The sequence below is a fragment of the Hermetia illucens genome, chromosome 2 (genome assembly GCF_905115235.1).
Source record: "Hermetia illucens chromosome 2, iHerIll2.2.curated.20191125, whole genome shotgun sequence".
NCBI lineage: Eukaryota > Metazoa > Arthropoda > Insecta > Diptera > Stratiomyidae > Hermetia > Hermetia illucens.
This window is the reverse complement of record NC_051850.1, coordinates 60,586,858-60,607,765: the sequence shown is the minus strand read 5'-3', so window position 1 is coordinate 60,607,765 and position 20,908 is coordinate 60,586,858. Positions and strand designations below refer to the sequence as shown.

Below are 20,908 nucleotides of genomic sequence, written 5' to 3'. Positions count from 1 at the left end.
TTCTCCCCAAGTCGGTTTTGCTCAAGCCGGAGTTTTCAACTCAAACATGAGAGCGTCTTTCTGGGCTTTGCCGAGTTCTCCATCCGATCTTTTAGATCAGGGTCAGATTTGATTTCTTCTATAATAATATCTCTGCGTGCGACATATTGCCTTGGCAAGAGATAACAATTGCCTCTGGGTGACCTTTGCTTTTTTCTTTCTCTTTTTGTTAACGACTTTGTTCCATCCATTATTTTCTTTCCCATTACGTTTTCTTCGGTTCCTGGCGCTTGCATTTGGGACACAGACTCCCGTCCTTTCGTACTTTTTCGTTTTTCGGAACTGCATGTGTACATTTTTTCTGCTTAGGCGTCTGCTCTCTGGAATATCACCATCTTTTTAACATATTCTTTTGTTTGGTATCACTTCCGTAACCTGTGATATTAGGACACTGGAGCGGCAGATTTTACCTGGGTCCCCTTTCCTCGGTCGCGACTTATTACAGAGGATCCTAATGGTCCAGAGTTTACTTATGCTCAAATTAATATTGCATCTTCATGGTTTTATATATCACTCAATTCCAACCACCAAATGCAGAAAGGTTGTCCACTATCAACATTTGAATTACTTCCTCATTAATAAAAGGCACTCTATTGTCTTAGGCTTCATGGAGCACTCTCCTTGCTATAGCTGAACGCTTGGCATTTGCATCAGTGAGTACCAAAGTCTTATATCGGAAATTATCCAATGCAGCATCAAACTTGCAGAAATAGAAACCCAAAGATTCATCCAAAAGGATGCTTTACATATTCAAGTATTTAGAAGGCAGGTTCATGTGGAAAATTCATGCACATATTGAAAGCAAGTACCTTAAAAGATGCTGGAATATATATTGAATTAGAGCTCAAAACTAAAACTCAAAAATAATAACAGCAGCCGCATTTATGAAATGTATCAATATGGTAGAACCACCCTCAACTGCAACTTATTGTCCTTTGAGGCAAGGATGATTTTTTTCGGGTACAGTAAAGTTTTTATTATTGACGCCAAAACTAATAGATACAGTCATGACAGACCTGCTACACAATAACACATGGTTTCAGACAGTATGGCAGCAAATTCGATGCAAGGCATCTATATATTTGAGGAATTGCAGATGATTAGTTGCTAGCCCAGCATTTGCACAACTAACAGGGTTTCTGCAATAGATTAAGCTTCAAGCCTTCAAATTTCTGGTAATGATCGCCCAAACATTGAATTTTCATTTCAATTTTTTCCTGAAAGAACAGATCCATATAAATAATCATCTAATTATGCAAATTCCATTCAGTCCACTCACTATCTCTCGCCCAATCTCATATAAAACAATAAAATCCGAAATTGCCCAACGAAACTTCCCAACAAACGTTTTTCACTTTCTTGGCTTGAAAGTCCTTCAGCTAATTTAATTATCTTCCGTCGAAATGAGGTGTAGTAAAAATTCTTCCAAATCCAGATACACCAGATATCTGCTAGCTGGGACTGCAGCATCCGTACATCGGACGAGATGGGTTCCGAGCGAGAGTGGCTAGTTGTAGCTGTAAATCTGTGAATATGTACACCTTCGAATAAAATGCAAATAATATGCCGAATAAAACTATCTGAAATATCAAAAGTATCCTGTGTGTGCGCGCATGTAACGCGTTTCTGTATTTTATGGCTCAATTCATTTAAAGTTGTCACTTTATTGGCGTCATAAAAATTTAAAAGTTTTTTAACTCTGCAACGAAACGAATGACTACGAGCACCACTGCCAGCGGACCCAGCCAGAGAGTACTCGTATTTGGACATTTTTTCTTGGCTTGACATCGTGTCCCATATGTGTAGAGGCTCGCTAGTATCTTAGTTTGTTATTACAGTTTTCATTCGGCTTGACCAGTTTTCGTTTTTGAAAAATATACTCGTGCAGAGGTTGTAGTCACCCCAGCTCGACGAAATATGCAGTAGCAGGAGGACTGCATGATGAACCCCACGAATTTTACAATCGACCGTGGCACCGATTGACCATTGGCTCATAATGTAATATAATTGTCAATTAAAATTGGCTAATTTCGAATAAATATTTATCAGCGGATGCCCGTTCCATGCGTTTCGCCGCATGGACTTAATTAAATGATGCCATATATTGGGGAAATGTATGGAGTCCTTAAGAGTTTCTTTGACTCATCCGGAGCCAACGCATATTACACTTTCCGTCCAAGCAGCGGGGATGGAGTTAATATTTCTGCAGGCAGCAGCGTTATTGCCTCAAAACGACTCTTACCAATCGACTTGCATTCGGATTGGTCATAATTTTATCAAAGTTATGTTGGGTTCTTCCACTTTGGGTTGACGGCTCTAGAAAGCCGGCCGACTAATTACGTAAATTAATTAATTAATGTGGTAGTCGCTTTTCAACGTCGCGCTGGATGGCGAGGAGCCATATCTCCGACCCACAGGAACCGTGTCAGAACGAACACTTGTTATCTCCGCAAGAATATGGATGAATGGAACGCGGTTTATGGGTTTATCTGAGTACGTATAACAATTTTTGTTCTCTATGCCACGGAACAGTGTGTTTTTATTTCCGAAAAGATATTTATTGATGGCTGGTGCTAGCCTAGTTGCGCTTCGTCGAAAGATGAATAGATGCGTCTAAGTGGCCCCGTGGGACAACACGTGTGAATTTTAGGGCCCGTATCTTTGAAGAATTTCCATCATGTAGAAATCTAACAAATGTTTCCGCTGTTCCATTCAAGACATTTGGCGCTTTTCCTGTCTCTCAAGTTTTGATCTTAATCACCATTCATCACATTCTAAAAACAGATAAGAATATCCGTTTCTATGGCGCAGTCACTTTGGTGGCATCTCCGGCACTCATGCTTCTATTTCGAGGACAAATTGACAACAAATGATGTCGCCCCTCTCGAGTGTACCCCATTTTAAGAGGTAATAATGAATACCACTCAAGGATCCAAATAAATTACTCAAGGGTGTTTACAATGATTTTTATTTGGTTTTCTCGATCTTTACGAGTGTTGTTAAGAAATGCTTGTTCGGCAACAATCGGGAGGAACACCCAATGGAATGTTTACGTATCTCTTTTATAGATAATTATTATTAACTATACGGTAGAATGATGTGTTCTTGTAAGGTCCAAAAATGCTGAGCACGGCAATAATTTTTGTGAATATTGTAAAGAGAATGGTTGATTCTAAATATACGACTTCAATCGGATAGATGAATGATTTTGTAAGAGATCTGGAACGCTGGCTTTCGAGTTGGATGCTCCCTTATTCCTTTCAGATTTAAAACATTTTTGGTATATTTTCCCATCGCTAAAACTAATTATTGAATTTACGTTTTTGGGAAGAATCTGATTTGAAATATATTTAATGACCAATCTGTCAAAACGGACAGGTATCAATTTCTATTCTGAGCTGGGTCCATGTATTATAATTGAGTTCATTGATCTCCCCGATTTTGCAAAATTTTGGAAGCATTGGGCTCGACATTATGTGCATGGGCAGGTTATAAGATGCTTCCATTTTACTGTGAGTAGCCAGACTCTTAAAGTGAATTGATGGGGAACATACAATTGGCTGATGTAACTCTGAAGAAATGCTTTAATCTGGAATTATCTGAGATTTTTCCTTAATAATCTTTATACCATTTCCTTATTGCAGTTCCGTAAGATATTTTTAAGATATCGGAGTATGCAGTGTCTGACTCTTTATTTGCAATGAACGGTATGATTTTGTATAGAATTTAAGGGAGGGCTGCCCATATATATGACGCGAGTAAAATATTACAAGCGCAGCATATCAGTAAATGTACTTTTGGGAGTATATTTGTCCGGTATTTTTTCGTAAGAACGATTTAGGTGTGCGTGGTAGTAACATTTGTCTAACAAAAAGACCCCCACCCTAAATTAAACTATACGTATGCATGTAACATTTCTGTGGGTTGTGAAGCAATGGCAAAGAAATGGTCCATCTACAGAAAAGAAAAATCTCGATGTTTCCAAATTTGAATAACACAGGTCTTCAACATTTTTTTTTAAAACCTGTTTTGATAATTTTTACTTATTTTAATGTTTTTGGTGTGCTGAATCTAAAAATAAGTCCGTTTTGCTGTAGCACGTCATGTTTTTTCACAAAGGGGTATCTATTTTTCCGAAAAGTATTACTCAAAAGAAATATACATAAGTGGTGCATTTAAAAATATGTGAAGTCATACTTGGTATGTTAAAGATTTATTTATGAATAAGAGGAGCTTTTGCATCTACTTAACATCGTTGTTTCTTGACTCGGTTCCTCTTGGTACATATTTCGATTAGCGTCTGGAATGTTCCTCTGTAGCATGGAACGACTTCAGCGCTCACTATATATGTTTTATCAGGATTTTTATTGTTTGCGAAAAATTCCTCCGCATCATCATTAAATGCAAAGCATTCTGGTTTCTGGAGACCTGTCTTTTGATATCTGGCCCAACAAATATAGCCTCCTTCAATTTCGCCTCCGAAAGACTTGAAAAATTCTGAGAGTGTATCTCAAATACTTGGCAAACAGCCCCCGTTTTTTGGGAGAGCTTTGTTTATATAGCCTAGCTTAATATGAAGAGAGAATGAACATTTTTTCTGGAGGTATAAAGTTTTTCGCAGAATATTGTTTTATCCAACTATAAGCGCCTTTGGCTCCCAATTTTCCATCGACCAATATTTTTTTCAGTCTTGACTATCCCCGGTAGCCGGTCTAGGTCTGCCTTAATAAGGAACTCCGGCCATCCCGGTTTTGCGCCGAGGTGATTGATTTTTTGATGCAGCTTCGCAGATGAAATTCCTTAAGCTTTCTTTTCTGTCTTCCTTGGCAAAAGAACAGCTTGGATGTTTGGAAGCACACCACCTTGAGCGATGGTTGCTCCAGACAGAAGCTTGTTCAATTCTTCGTTGTTACGGATGGCCAATTGCAAATGCCTTGGGATGATCCTGGTCTTCTTGTTGTCACGGGCAGCGTTACCGGCCAACTCGAGGAGTTCAGCAGCCAAGTACTCCATCACGGCAGCCAAATATACTGGAGCGCTAGCACCAACACGTTCAGCATAATTTCGCTTCTTCACACAGACGATGGATACGACCAACGGGGAATTGAAGTCCAGCACGGTTTGATCGGGACTTTGCCTTTCCCTTAACTTTTCCTCCTTTACCACGGTCGGAGATGTTTAATAAAAATTTATTACTTGACTTTCAGCAAACTAGTGCGCACAACCTGAGTCCATGAACGTATAGTCCAGTCAGTCAGTTTGGTATTATTTAAATAGATGTACATTTAGCAGTTGGAGTTTTTGAAGAATCTCTTCCGTAGGTCTTTTTCAAGAACACAGAATTGGCAAAAGGAATGGAACATTGAAAACACCGTTATGGAGTAAAACTCTTTTTAAGTTCCGCTTCGATGACTTCATAAAGAGGCGTCATTAAGTGGATTCATAAAGCACAACATTTTTTCATGATATGTGAACCAAGAAAAAGACATTCCAATAAAAATAAATGTTTATTCTTGGATCGTTATATAAGCAACTCAGCAGCATCTTCGGAAAGATCCAGATTTTTCATTGGATCATTTATCTCTTATTGAAGGGATAATTCTGGTCCGGGGTCATTTTAAAATTCAGAGCTTGATTCCTGATGGTCCTTCGGTTTTGTTTCACTTTCATCTGAGTCTGGTATCATTCCTAACGTAACTGGAGGTTCTGGCATCAGTGTTTCCACATTATGAGGAACAGAGCGAGTAGCTGAGGCCAGATTTGCTACAAAAAGTAGTAGGCAGGAATGATGTTACGTATACATGAAAATTTACGTCCTTATCTGAAACTGCATTCAGTTCCTTGCATCCCTGTGAAAACATTATGTCGTTGCATTCCATCCCTTGGTGTGCTATAGTGGTTGATGGACTTACCAGCCATCGTTTGCGGTTACCTGAAATGCCCTTCATCGCCCCCTCTATTTTGCGTTAAGTGCCCTTTTGACGATTTACTCATCGGCAATTTTGGGAGACTGGATTCCACTGCATGGCCAAGTTAATCGACGCCCTCCCTTTAATGCAGATATAGAGATTGCGATGACCCCTCAGACTGGGAACATTAATGTTGTTGGTGTTTATTTTTAGTCCGAAACCGGCTCCCAGGTGAAGAGAGCGTGCCTTGTGGTAGCCGTCAGAAACAACTCAACACCGGGTTCGCATCTGCTACCATTCCTGCTACCAAAGCGAGCATTCTGAGGACCCTCGTTATCGTTGTCGAAGAGCGTGCGCACATTCCAGAAACCAATCATAGTCCGTTTTCGATAGCCAAAGGCCTTCATCATGAGGTCAGCCCCTGCCTGACACGCAGACAGCGGGTGTTCAACACCGACAGAAAAACGATGCGATTTCTATATGCCCATTACATTTTGAATTTTAGTTTTCGATTCGCGGTATAGTAATTTAACCCAATGCACGAGTTCCGTTGTCATTACCAGAGGTCTTGCGGCAGAACATACCAGATGAGTCTGTGTGCCATACGGCCAAACGCCTTCGCTAGATGTAGAAATGCAATATAGAGAATAACTGGTTCACGGTGTCGAGAATGCGGCTGTCAAGAATGCGATAAAAAATCTTCGAATTGGATTGTAATATGAATATCCTGCTGGACTGCTTTTCTACTTCCATGGTTATCCTTGTCAGTCAGGTGTTTTATCCTCCTCATAACGTGATTGGAAACCTAGTTAAGCCAGAATGTTAGGTCCTAATTCTTCACTTTTCAGAGCTTAACTAAGTAATGTACCTTTCTTCACTAAGGTAGGAAGAACCCGATGGGTGCGCTGATGTTGTCTTTTCGCAAGTCGATACAGATCTTTCTCGAGTTCCGTGTGCTTAGTTTATCACAAATAGCTTTTTAGTAGGGTCCTCCGATATCACTATCCGTTTCTCTGCTTATCGGTTCGTATTATTGTGAATTTGCCAATTGGCCAGTGTTTCATCGACAAGAAACTGATGATAAAGGCATTCCTTCTAACGGATCTCACGTCGGTTTGTTAATCGCTTACCAGGCTAGGTGATCCTCAAGATTGCATAAGCCGCTTTGTACATTGTATTTTTAGTTTTATTTCAGGTTTCTTCTACATTTGCTCGGCAGTCACATAAGTGACGTGATTTCTTCGCTTTTCTCGCGAAATCACACCCTCACCGTGTTCGACATCCTTTACATTTATCAGCTGGCACTAAAATTTCTTGTGCTCTTTAATTGTGTCATGAAAACCTTCAATGATGCCAATGTCGACACCTAACTGAGTGCTTCTGCTACCAATATAGGGAAGCTTATCGCCATTTGCCACATGTTTTTCCTATTTCGAAGCTCGCCGCCGACTTTCCTGAAGGAAGGATATGCTGATGCTCCCCTTTCGAAGGTCTCGTGCAACCCCCTTCGTCTTTGAAAATATTAGGCGAAGACAGCTTTACGGTTTCTTACGTCTTTGCCTAGTGTTTTTAAAGTTTGGGTGCTAAGTGCTAAACGAGGAGTTCGTGCACTAAAAAAGAGGGAGTAAGTTGCACCCCATTTGGTCCGGTCGACACCAAGTGGATGCGGACTTAGGACCTCGCAATCCTTGAAAAACAAAATATCCTCCGTCTTACCAGTGAAAGGACCAATATATATCATGCAGATACCGATTTGTGTGGCTGGGACCTTTTCGCTTACATCTTAATCCTGTGTATGTCAAGATCCCTTGTTGATTTCTTGCCATGTTGCTTGATGAACCCTTCCTCATGCCGTGTTGTATTTCGTTCTCTAATAAGTCTTGCAGTTGAAAGGGCAAATTCAGTGTCGAATTGATGCTAAAGACTTCCGCGAGGAACGTTCTCGTGATCTAGAAACCAGTTTCAAAGAGAATCTTTAGAATTTTAGGCCAGACTAAATGGCGAAACCGATCATGACGATCTGACCACACTCGCCAACGAGACAAAGCCTGAAGAAAAAGAAGAAGAATGCAATAAAATAAATGCTATCTAAAGATAACTTTCTGATCTGAATGCTGTGTTAAGGTGGGGTTTATCGTGATGTCAAATTGGTTTCGAACGACTAACAATTGATCATAGCGCAATCAGCGTCAGATGTCTGTATTGTATTCTGGAGGATGCAGTCAAAGGCATGCGGATGTGATATGAACTACTCCTAACATTCCAATCAAATAATCTCAGTCATCAATTCTCTCAAGAGGAGTAAAGTCGATGAATTTAGTGACATCTTGGAAAGAGTTGAAATAAGTTCGCACCATGCACGCTAAAAATGCTTGTTATGTAAAACGCCAAAAGGGCAACGACAATGAGTAGACAATTTCGTATGCAGTAAGACTTACCAAAATGGCATCCAAAAAGCGTTGTTTGGTCAAATATCTTTAGAATGACGGTGGTAAATGTTAACTTGTAACAAGGAGTAAGCTGCAAGGGATCACCGAATAACGTCAGGAGCACTTTTGGTAGCGTAGATTTAGGGCACGAAAGAGGATGTATCCTCGAATTATTATTGAGAAAACCTTTTTCACAAAGTGTGCTGGCTACGGCTAGCAGACTCAAACTCAAATTCACCACGGGACTACAATAAAGTAATGAAGAGTTCTCACTCTATTGAATTTCAGGCATTGATAATGTAATATAATTAATACAGTGCCATGGTAACAGAAGTCGGATTCATCACATGCCTTATTTCGGCGAATCCCTATGATACCATTAGCAGTTCCAGCGTTTCTAAATCGGTGAGCAACGAGGACTGCGATTGTCTAAAAGGGCTACTAAAGGCTACTAAAGGGCTGAGTGCTGGAGCAACAGTTCCCCCTTAAAAATGTGTGCCATGCACTGGATTTGGGTATTGAGGTTGGACCGTGGTGGATTTGGTTAGTGTCCTAGCACCCGAATGTGATGTGTTTCAGCAGGAGTAAAACATTCCCACTATTTAATGTTTAAAAGACTGCGGTTCTGACGGTAACATCGCGGGACTTACACCTTTCATAGACTGTTATCTCAGCAGACCCTTGCTAGAATTCAATATACCGTCTTCAATGTTTCATGCTAGTTGTTGGATGTTATTTTGTATACTTTAGTTGCAAACTTCGGCTCTCTCCGTCTTCCTACTTTGATCGCCAGAAAAGAAAAGAAGGCAGATCAGCCATAACCGCCTCGTTGCCAAGCCTCGCTACTGGTTCCGCTCTTCATGGCTCAGCTAATCGTCCGAGAAAAAGAAACAAAAGGCATTTGTCCTTTTCATTCTTCAAACAATGGACCGGTAATTATTAACACGCGCGCACTTGAGCAACGACCTTACATACACAAATACTTCTCCATTGCCCGCCCGATCAGTTATCAAAAATGCATTTAATTGTACGCACAAGCAGTATTAATTGTTGCTGATCGGCTCTATGGAAAAATTTAGTATCAAAGTTAGTTTGAGTATTTGAATAATTCAGAGAAGTTAATATTTAATATTGCGAAGTTGGAGTGGGATGCTGGAAATTGAAAGTAGGATGATGGATATGACAGGAGAAAGGTGAGATGGCGCTTATAATCGAATAAATTCACTCAACACCCGACGCAATGCAATAGAGCGTGTTGCGAAATGGGCGGTTAGTGACCTCCTTGGTCAGAGCAATGGAAGTGTTTTCTTGCGATTTTCATAGGATTTTTAGCAATACCATTAACGTTTCCCCTTGTCTACGATTCACGTGATAGATTCCTTTTCGGCATAACAGGGCATCGCTCTTTCTTGAACCGTACGTTTGCACCAATCGTTAACCTGTGATTTTTCAATGGGGCACATCATATATCTGATTGACCTAGATCTCCATGAAAGCTGCTAATTTCATGGAGGTTCGATTCATCTAAAGCCATAATTGCCTATTTCTCTATACAATAGTAATTTTAGCTTGTCCATCCACAATCCCATCAATCTACAGTTGAAGTACAAACAATTATCTGACCTGCCCATCCCACACAATTGTTATGTGAAACATTTTCTCATACTGCACTTACATGACCTATGCAAGATAAAAGTTATCATGACGGTATACAAGACGCCGACTGACGTCGATCTAATAAGCATCAGTCTCCCAAGTACTTTTCTATTTCCCAGCTATATCTACGGTACGGACATTGCGGAAATTCAGGGTAACTTGTTCCTCTTCTGACAGGTATTAACCGCAGCGCTATCGTCAATATTTTACATAAATGACCGACCGCGTCAGACTCCGCGCCTCAGAAAATGACCCAGTCGTGGAAGATGATCCTCACATATCGTAACTGAGCCGTCAATCACACAAAGTGTGCGATCTGCAATATTGCATGGCCGATTAGAAACCGATTGTTATTTGAGAAAGGCACTAAGAACTTGCATGAGTACATAAATTTGAAGAAAAGAGCATTTTTTGAAGTAGCAACAAATATGACCCTTCACTTGAATACTAAATGTATGTGAAAGGGGCTCAGAAAATGCTTGTGGAGTTGAATGGAAAGAGGAAGAAAGGTTGAGTCCTCCGTGAATGAGGTCGAAAATGGCATTTAGGGTCCATACACACTGAGAGCGAGCGTGAGTATTTGTCCTCTATCTTATTTGTTGCTTCTAACGTATCCACGGAGTAGGAATATGGGACTGTCTTTAAGAAGAATCATAATGCCTATAGGTTGCACTGTCAATCTTCACTTGTTTAGAGTCCTGTAGTGTAATTTCTTCTTGCTCAAGGACAAAGGAACATGACTTCGCATTTGGTTCAATAATGTCAATTTGCTTCCGATTTTCAATGTAAGCTGCCACCAGCAACTATGTAACATTCCTTAGGATACCAAAATTCCCTGGTGTACACTTGACGAGTGAGCGCTAAACATTATCATGCTCCATTCTGGTTCCATGGAAACATTTATCATTAGAATGGACATTTCGGAATTGCCTGAACGAGTGGATGCTTCGGAAAGGCAAAACTGATCTAACGTGCATAACCCGCAACAACTTATTGAATTTGAAACTCCAGCAACAACGTGCATACGTGAATGCAAGGTCGGATCGGGATGGCAACGGCGAGACGGTTTATGGGCCCGCGCAGCCTGACTCGGCTAACAAGGCAACAAGATGCTCATCGTTTTACCCGCATATATGTCGGACGGAAGACGGGACATGGATGGTACTACCTGTACCTGTGGCTTGAGGATCCTCTACACCCGGTTCTGTAGTACACACATAGTACCTGCCTGCACCTTCACGTTTTCTGTTGTCTTCATACTTTATCGAACATAAATTATATGTCATGTCAAATAACTACATATTGTATGAAAATTGACGACCAGCAGTACGAAATTAAAAAAGGAATGGAGCGGACAACGGGGCAACGTAAACAAAACTCGAAAAAGGAGGATATCCCTTTGCCCTTTCGACCACGCTGTGCACGAGTACATCTTTCTCATCTCAGACGTTCCTGCGAATAACGTGCGAATTTGAGAAAGGAATTGGCAAAATAAATTTATTGCGTTATTTAGTCATTTGCAAGATGACTTGCTGATCATGGTCGTCCCGAGATAAGTTTGCTCCATTGCGAGCGAGCAGACGGAAATTCGCGCCTTGTTAGCCAATTGCGATTTATTTCTTTGATAACTTAAAGACTTCTGCTACTCCCGCAAGCAATAGATTTTACGCTTTATCGATGTCAATTTCGATATTTGAATTTTGACTTCTGCAAAGGAAGAGTTACCGTACAATCAGTAATTTGCAAGTAGTTGTAGTGATACCTTCGGTCGGTGAACTTCTAACCATTATGAGGAAATGCGTTAAATTTATGCGAGGCTTGTGGCATTTGTAATAAAATAATGAAAGCAGTAATCGCATTTGAGTAGTATGTGGAATCTTTTTAAAGTTTGGTACGAAATACCTATCATTCTTTTTTTTTTTGTATACGTGGAAAGCATCGTGTAAGATTCTAATTCGCTTCCATCTCCCTCTACCTGAAGTACCGCGGAACTGGAACTTATAAGATTGCCTCCTTCTTCTTCGATCTGCTTCCCTTAATCCACCGTGAATGCAGTGGATGACCACATTCACTGCGCTTATAATTACCTCCCACTCTTATATTTTTGACATTACCGCTTCAACCCTAAATCTAGGGTTCAGTGAATGCCATCTTGAGGATTAGCCGGTATATCAATTTTCCTTTCTGCGATAGTTCCTGTAAGTTGACGTTTAAGAATTTAAGAATTCGGTCCAGGTCACGGAGTTATAACAAATGATCAGTGTTACGCAAAACCGAAAATTTCCGGCATAGCTGAGAAAAATGGTTTTTATTAGCAACAACTCACATGCAGTTCAGAAAACCCTTCCTAAAGGAGACGTTATCATAGTGCACTCATCACATGCTCGAGCATGTGATGAAGAGGCAGGGTCTTGACAACAATAAGAACAACCGTGAAAGGTTTGCAGGCTTTTTCAACTTCTTTTGCCTCGTCATTGGTGGCATATTTTTCGGGTACTGGGCATGCCACAAGGTCGATTGGATTTTGACAAAGCGGTAAGGAGCATTTAATCGGATTGACCATATTGGAATCAGTAGTAGATTTACGACTTCTCTTCAACGTTGGTTTCGAAAGAGACCATCAACTCCTCGGTTTACCTGTCTTCGAACAGTGGGAAAAGTTTCTCGCGACGTAAACGACATCAACTCCAAAAAACTCGTCCAAGAATACTGATGAGTCCAAGAATACTGATTGTCGGCTACGTCTCAAAATGACTTTAGAGAACCTGCCTGACTGTGGAAATGTAGAGATGAATCGATGAACGTAAGGAACTGCCAGCGTTGTTGATGACTGCGAGCGAAGGTGAGTGCGACGCGCTAGAGCTCCGTTATCGTGAAAAATAAGAGAACTGCATCGTAGTTTGTATCATGGCCACAAGAATCCCGCAACTGCTTTGCTGAGGGAAACAACAATTTCGCCGTATACCGTATCAGGAGTGACCTTACAGGAGGTAGTAAGCATTTTGATTGTCCTGTGTGACATGTTAAAGATAGGCTTCTCCTCGACATTGATGATAATGAGCAGCTGGAGAAGTGAAAGGAACACTTTATCAAGCTTCTAAGTCGCACAACATCTTGGGGACGATATGGGAAATCACTGTAACATTCAAATATAACTTGTTAAGATAGCTCAAAAGAAGCCTTGGGCTGGATGGATTATACAACGATGAACACAGTAACGAAAACGGACTAACAATATGCGTATTTTCTCCTAGCACGTGCGCTCCCTGTGCAAATCGAATGCTGTCCACCAGCTAGCCGGTACCTTGTCCCAATATAAGGCTGATGTAACCGCGTTACAAGAAATATGCTGGACGGGGGTCGGTTTCCTGAAGAAGTGCCACTGCACCATATATGATAGGGGCCATTTAGGAAACCATCTGCAACGGTATATTTCTAAGTCAGCTAGCTTCAAAGACATAAATGAAAGACACTTCGCGCTGTCCACGCAATATTAGAAATATAAGCCTCATTAATGATCACGCCCGTGCAGATGAGACTACAGAGTCGAAAAGGAAAACCTTGGACGAGGCAGTAGAACGAACCCTCGAAGCCTGTCCCAGGTAAGTAAGTAGAGACGGAGCCCGTATTCAGACGATACGTCGGCTCCCATAGCTAACACAAAAATCGAACGAACTGCGGATTATTTAATTAGCAATGTCGCATGAAGTGGTTGTTGGAAGTACCTGGTTTGCGCGGAAAGCAGTCCACAAATAAACCTGCGGTCTCTCCAACCGGGACAAGATTTGACCAAATTGACCATGTGTTAATTGAACGCCCGCACCTTTCAGTCTTAATGAATGTTAGAACATATAGAGGAGCAATATACGCTTGGATCACAATCTCGTTGGCATAGTGCTCCGGGCCCAAATAACAACACTGCCGAGTATTCCCTCTGACAATCAGGTGCGAGTGAACACTCAACCCCCTATAAGGGAAACATAAATGCCGCAGTAATAGCAGCCAACAGAAGTCCTAGACATGAAACATCGACAAATGATCTTCACAACCACCTGAAAAACGTTATCGTTGATATAGTCTCAAACATACTTGGCTCCACAAAATACAGCAACCGCACCAGGCGCGTTCTAACAGCAAGTCAGCAGAATTAAGACTTATATACCTCGATGCTTATCCTGCCGAGCCAAAGAGGGAAGTGTGATTTCCGACCGAATGGGCATATTGGAGCGCTACCACTACCAAGATGACTGGCAAAGAGGCATTATCTACAAATGTATCTCCCACACCTATCACGCAGCGCAGCAATTAGAGGGGTATCAAATTGCTGAATACAATCTATAAATTATTTTCCGCTATCATACTAGGCCGGGTAACCCCATATGCCAAGAAACACTATCGACCCATACCAAAGAGACTTCATTCCAGGCGTATAAACAACAGCATTTTAGACCGGATAATACTATGCACGCCCATGAGTGACGAAATTGATAAAACTCTCTAGACTCCCCCTCACTAATGTGAGGAAGCAGATAAAAGCGGCAGAATTACTGTTTAGACCATTCATCATCAACAACGGTCTAAGGCAAGGTGTGAAAAGTGATGCGTAATGCGTAATGTTGAGGTTAACATAAGAGGCACCATCTCCTTTAAGTCGACCCAATTACAGGCCTCTGTTGACGAGATTGGCATCATGGGAGAAACAACCGGAGATATGCAAACTGCCTTCATCCAGATCAAGCAGGCGGCGCTAGATTTTGGTCTGCACATTAATGAACGGAAAACGAAGTACATGGTGGCAACGTTAGCACCAAAAGCCAAAGAACCAACAACATCAAATGGCACTGGTCAATAAGAACAACAATAAAGATAGGAGACGGTTGATAATGTCTCCTATCTAGACGGTTGATAATGTCTCCTATCTAGGGTCCAAAATCACAACCGATAACAGGTACAACGATGAAATCCGCGCAGGGTTGCTGGCAGCCAACAGACCCTATTTAATATAAAAACTGTTTCGCTCCAAACATTTCACGAAATCCGCGCAGGGTTGCTGGCATCCAACAGACCCGATTTCATATAAAAACTGTTTCGCTCCAAACATTTCACCAGCGAATCAAACCTCTTATTGTACAAGGTAATGATCTTCTCATCCTCATGTATTCCTCGGAGATTTGGGCTCTTAGCAAGAAAAATTGTGGGCTCTTGGCCGCGTTGGGAGGAAAATCCACCGGAGAATTATTGTCCCACCTAGAAGAAGATGGACGATTCCGTAGTCTTTATAACGAAGAAATCTATGAACGATATCAGCAGGCTGGTTTCCGTTCCGGATTGTCCTACGCTGACCATATAACCTTGGGATCATTGTGTTATTAGAGCAGCATTGTGCTATTAGAGGCACATACCAAGAACACTGTTAGAGGGCGCTTCCTTGATGAACACCGACAGAGACAAGAAACGGTTTTGATACACCTGCCACACTTTGAACTTTCAGAGCTTCATGATCTTCTGAAAGTCGCTGCCTCCGTTGCTGATCTTTAAAGTTTCAGTTTGCATCGCTGCACTGGCCGATTAAATGAAACGCCTGGAGCGAGAGAGGAATTTAATTACTTGTACCAGCTGCTTTCCAGCGATTCCGAGAATCTCGACAAGGTGAGCAGGAAGTGTACCTCAAATGCTCTATGCTCAACAGCGAAACTGGCAGCTATAATTACAGCGACGGCGTAAAATGTTACGTCCAGCATCATCGTAGAATTTCATAGGAATTCGAAATCCAAAACGAAGTCCATCAGGGTTGCATTTTATCACCAGTACTTTTTCTTTTGGCTGGCCGACGTGCAGGAGTTTAATGTCCTATATTACTTTTCCTCAAATACTGCGACTAGGATGATGAGATCTGTTTGCTCTCTCACCGACTGACGGACGTTGGCGAAATGGCTCTGGATCTGGTCTAACAGTTCACATTCTTCCTATTTGCTGTAATGCTGAAAATTAAAACTATTCCGCTTCAATGTTATATCTATATCGCTATATGGCATAATATATCGAATGCGAACACTACTGTTGTTGAAAAGCTCCAATCTTACAACAATTTATCTCTTCGTTGGGCCATCAGACTATTCTGGCCTGGAGCAAAATGGAGAATTTAGTCGACGTGGAATTGTTATTCCATGGAACTCATTATCCGAGGATAGCTGACGAATGGGTCGTTCTAGAACTAGGGGTCGTAAAACAGTAGATGAGGAGTACAAGCTGCTCGGGAAATCATCATCAATAGGGGGCCAAAGGACATTGCCAGAAGCAGACGGCGATAGCGCGTGAGTATCGCTAACCTGCTATGTCTGACATGGCCTGTAAGAATCATATGTTTCTGCAATGAACCCTTCAATTAGGTAATATTCCCCGTAAAACCATTGATCCCATACTCTGGAAAGAAGGGCGTCTAGGCCGCAAGAATGTCGATCGTTATCATTCCATATCATCCTCTAACTGCGCAGCTCTGTAGTTCGTTATTTTACCTTACGGAGAGGTACAGTGACTAGAACTACCGATTCAATGTATTTTTACAAATTCCTTTCCTGAGGGTGCTACTAGCTCTTGGAAAGGCGCCTTTTTATACAACCTCAACTTGGCCTTTCTGCTGTGAGAGCCGTTCTACTGTTTCTGTCTAGGTTATAAACCGCAGAAAAGTTTTTTTTTTCACGATTCTCGATAGATAAGGTTTTTCGGTTCTCTTGTATAGTGTTCTCTTCATATGATCGTAACTAGTTGAATTGAATGCGTCTTTTGCATTAAGTGTGATGACTGCGCAGTATTTCCTGGCACTATTTCTATATTTCTGGTAAGGCCATGAATGTATGGATTCTGTTGACAGTAGACCGTGCCACTTTTAAACCGTAACTCGTTTTTCCAATAGATTATCTTTTCATGCTACTTCCCCACCTAGTTATGGAAGCATCACACGATAAGCTTAGACTTCTCATTTTATGTAACTACGCTTCTCTCTTGTTCCCTGTTAGATTGGACTTGACTTGGAAATCCATTAAGCTCTTCATCTTTACTTTCAAGTTTTCTATTCGCTTTCTACAGTGTGGGTTTTGGCCTCCGAGAGGCAAAGTTCTTGGATTGTACCCTCCTGGGAAGCTTGGCAGGAGTGCCGTCTCCCTCCGACATTATTGTAGGTTCTATTTCCCGAAGTTGGTCGTCTTAATTTTGGATTCCTTTTGACGTTTTTTGTGCAGTCTTCTTACAGTCTTCCAACAAAAAGCCTAACGTCCTCGTTAAAATATTACTCTGTTTGCAGATCTATCAAATGGCTTGCACTAGTTGCATCTGTGTGATGACGAATCAGTAAATCGAAAGCAATGATATACGCTGTCAAGTAGAGTTAGGACTCATTTTTAGAAGTTGAGCATCCAAAAAACCTGAAACGAATTCACTTCAGTGCTTGTTCTGTTCCACCCATGCTAGAACCTAAATTAGTTATAAATAATAATTCTGTTGAGATCAGGATGTTGGACTTCCATCTTCAGCCTTTGTTCCTTTCGGTGGCGGTTCAGCTTGTATAAATTGAATTTGCCATGTTTCTCCGTCATATTCTTTGTTCGAATGTAGTTGAGAGGCTCTCAAATCACCATCTAGCGCTGTTTCGGTTGATCTTTTAGTCATTTCTCGTCGACACAGATATTCAAGTGCATCTTAGCTAGTGATTTCTCGTCAGGGCGAATAATATGAACATTCCATCCTGCGCCATTTCCTCTGGTAATGTAGAGAGTCGTTGCGGTCGTGATGGACGGTAGTTTGCACTTTTCCGTGAACTACCTTCGTTTCCCATATTGAAACGGTCGTGCTGTTTTGTCAACCACTGAGTCGGGAGGTTGGGTCCCAGTTTTTCGTCGTCCGGTCCTGTTGTTTTCTTCGTTCCGTTCGTTTTTTAGCCTCATCATTTCCTGTGGTGCTCACACGCAATATTGCTGTAAATGCTTCCAGTGCTTACGGAAGTGATAGATGACTAAATCTTCTTCCAATGAAATTCGTTCGGAGTATTTCAGCCACCTGTCTGTCACGTCGTTCATTGGCTGATAAACAACGTACATACGTGGGCTACTAGACTACAGAAGCATGTAGCTATTTTCACCTCGTTCTTGTTCTATGTCCCGGATTTGACACAATACTATCGAGTCTCTTGTTACTTCGTCTCCGGAGAGGTCATCTTCGTTAGAATTTTCATTCAGGGTACCAATATTTAACCTGTAGACACTTGAAAACTCGCTTACGCCTTTCCTACATTAAAAACCCTTGCTCATTTCTCGACATGACTGGCGGTTGTCGCGCCGCGTCGACTGAAATGCATCCACATTGCCTCAAACACTCCAAAGAATCCATTTCCGATATTCGTTTGACAGCGTCTTCGGCGGGGAGTGATAGAGGTGTAATTCAAACCGCATTCTATAATGATCAAAATTTCAAAGATCAGTGTCGTATCTGTCGTTGTATTTTTGAAGGACGAGTTGGGGCTTTTCTGGTAGATGTTTTTTAAAATTCAGGTTTATTGATTTTATGCGCTGTTGTCACCAACTGGCCTGGGAGCACAACTTTTGGACTATCCTTTTCTTCTTAGGTTTTTTGCGTTGAATGAAATTGAAGTAGTTGCCTTCTTCTTTCATGTCAAACAATGACTGCCACAGGTTCTTCGATAACATTAGCCGTCGTGATTCCGCTAGTGGACGCCATTGGTGATGATACCGATGGATTGACTACAATTTATTGCGCTGCATGTACCTAGTTTTATACCGGTTGTGTCGCTACTCTCAAGTTAATCTTTTGATATCCTGGAATTGTATCAATCAATTTACTAATTTTTTACCTCCACTTGATTTGAACTTTGGCATGTAGTTATCTGTTTCTCTTCTGAAGCTTTATCTTCTTCTTTTTCTTTAGCCTTTGTCCCGTTCACAACCGGGCTTGGCTCGTCGTGATCAGTTGCGCCACTTGGATCGCACATATCCCTATTTCGGATGTGATCAACGCGTATTACATCGCTAGTCCAACGTAACACCCTCGTCTCCATTACCGCAAGACGCTGCTCATTGTCTCTTATAGCCGGCCAACAATAAGAACCATAGAGAACGGCAGGAGGGACGACATTGCTCTAAATTTTAGTTTTGAGACGTTCGTTGATACGTCGGTCACAAAAAACACCAGTTCTACAACGCCACTTCATCCAGGTTGCGTTAATGCGTGCAGCAATTTCAAAACGCAGTTTTCTATTGGCTGATAGCGTTGACCCGAGATATTTGAATCGCTCAGTTCTGTGCAAGTCACTGCCAATGACAGTGATAGTGTCTGTTTGATGAGCATCGGTCGTCAGAAAGTCAGTTTTATTCAGGTTCAATCTGACGTCGTGTTGCATGAGGCGATCATTCCATTTTTGGACAAGTTGCTCGAGATTATTTTTGCTATTAGAGGCTAGGAAAACATCATCTAAAGCAGTGTATATGGCGCTGGATGTCCCATGTAACGGTGTTCATAACAAGAACAAAGGGGAGTGGTGAGAGGGCGCTTTCTTGATGAACACCAACGAAGACAAGAAACGATTTTAATACACCTGCCACACTTCAGTTTGCATTGCCGCACTGTCCAATTAAATGAAACGCCTGGAGCGAAGCCGGCTTATAGAACTTTTAGAGGCGATACCGGTGGTGACAAAAAGAGTTCCAAAAGGGCTATAATCGGATCGATTTCTCCGAGCCACGTAGGCAAGTTGCCGAAATTGAATGGGTATTACAATCACATTTCCAGAATTCGAAATGCCACTAGTAGATACACTTTTTTTTTCACGTACTCCCGTTCAAAGCGCTATTGTAAAATATGTAAATCAGTATATCAGTATGAAGGGTTCTGATGTATGACCTTACATGGTGGCTTTAATATTTCACTGCAGTGTAATATGAGCTATAAGTTTTGCAAATGAACTTTTTTCACAAAAAATTATGCAATCGATCTAGGCTGTGATGATATAGCTGGGTTCGATCAGCCTAAGTGGCTGGCTAATTCATTACAAATGGCCCCACGTTGGGCGCCATTTGTGATGAAATAGCTGGGTTGGATGATCGATCTGATCATCCAATCCAGCTAATTCATTACAAGGCCTTGGATTCTCAAGTTGTTGGTCGAGCACTTTCCAATTCTTCCTAAGCTCCTGTTAAGGAAAACTGAAAAAACATATGAATTTATTGGGCTTTGTTAAACGACCTGGGGAAGATCTGCTGATTCTTGTGGCAAGAGCTGCAAGGACACTATTTTAGTGCAAAGTGGAGATATTGTATAGTACAATGCCCGTGGAGAAATATTTCTGTAGCGCCTACATAAACGTCGAAATAATGAGAGCTAGTTGGGAAAACAGGGAACGTTGATCGTTTATCTATATATTAATTTCATTCCTTTCCACATGATATGTTGGCACTTTTTCACTAGGAACAATAGTAGTTCTCCGAATGGATACCCTGTACTTCCGTCACCTACCAACAAAGATGGTGCGTTGACCGTTAGCGATTGGCACAGAAACTACTCTGCTTTGGACAATTTTATTTCTTTTGTTGTCGGTATGACTGCGACTCATTCCTACCAATTTCGAAATTAAAGTGGCGGTAAATAATCCAAAGCAAAGCAGCAAGTACCATGCCTACTCAAGAAACTTCAATATCCGGGGTTTGAATCCGAGAGCCATTTCTTCATGTCGATCATGAGGCCAGTTCGCAACGTTTAAAACTGGCGCATAGATATCATCATAAAAATGGGAGAAATACACTGACATTCTGCGACATGAGGAAATAAGGAACGTTTACAAATCTTAGTAAAAACCGCTAGGAGTAATGA

At 41.4% G+C, this 20,908-nt stretch overlaps 1 protein-coding gene and 1 pseudogene across 1 annotated transcript in view; one reads left to right on the top strand and one right to left on the bottom strand.

The window, feature by feature from the left end:
- LOC119650175 (possible lysine-specific histone demethylase 1) overlaps positions 1-20,908 on the top strand; it is a 697,245-nt gene that overhangs the window by 628,919 nt on the left and 47,418 nt on the right. The window lies entirely within an intron of this gene.
- LOC119647501 overlaps positions 4,840-20,908 on the bottom strand; it is a 32,273-nt pseudogene continuing 16,204 nt past the window's right edge.